Source organism: Erithacus rubecula (genome assembly GCF_903797595.1).
Source record: "Erithacus rubecula genome assembly, chromosome: 8".
Lineage (NCBI taxonomy): Eukaryota > Metazoa > Chordata > Aves > Passeriformes > Muscicapidae > Erithacus > Erithacus rubecula.
This window is the reverse complement of record NC_136659.1, coordinates 22,253,854-22,254,281: the sequence shown is the minus strand read 5'-3', so window position 1 is coordinate 22,254,281 and position 428 is coordinate 22,253,854.

Below are 428 nucleotides of genomic sequence, written 5' to 3'. Positions count from 1 at the left end.
CTCCTTGTTCTCACCTGCCTTCCTTTCCCTGACCTCTTTGTGTCTGGTGGGAAGGTCACCCCTTCCCATGCTTCACTGGGCTCTGGTACAGGGAGGGTTTGTTCTACCACCTCACTTTTCCCTGTTCTTCCCAGAGCTGGTGGTTATTCTTGCTGTTCTGTGGTAAGTAAACATACCCCCCTGAATAGAAGAGCAGCTCCCAGCATAACTGCCTTGGTCTGGGGTCTTCCTTATGTCTTAGGGACTATCCTGTGCATCATTAACCAAGGAAACAGTGCAGTCCAGCCTTACAAGAGGGGTAGGAATGTTTGGGTGCCCAGAGCTGGCTCTTGCTGGTTCAGCGTTCTGTCCCCCCAGTATGGTAGATAAATGCTGGGTGTTTGGGCAGGTTCTTGGTGCCCAGAGGAGGTGCTGATGTATGGGCCCTG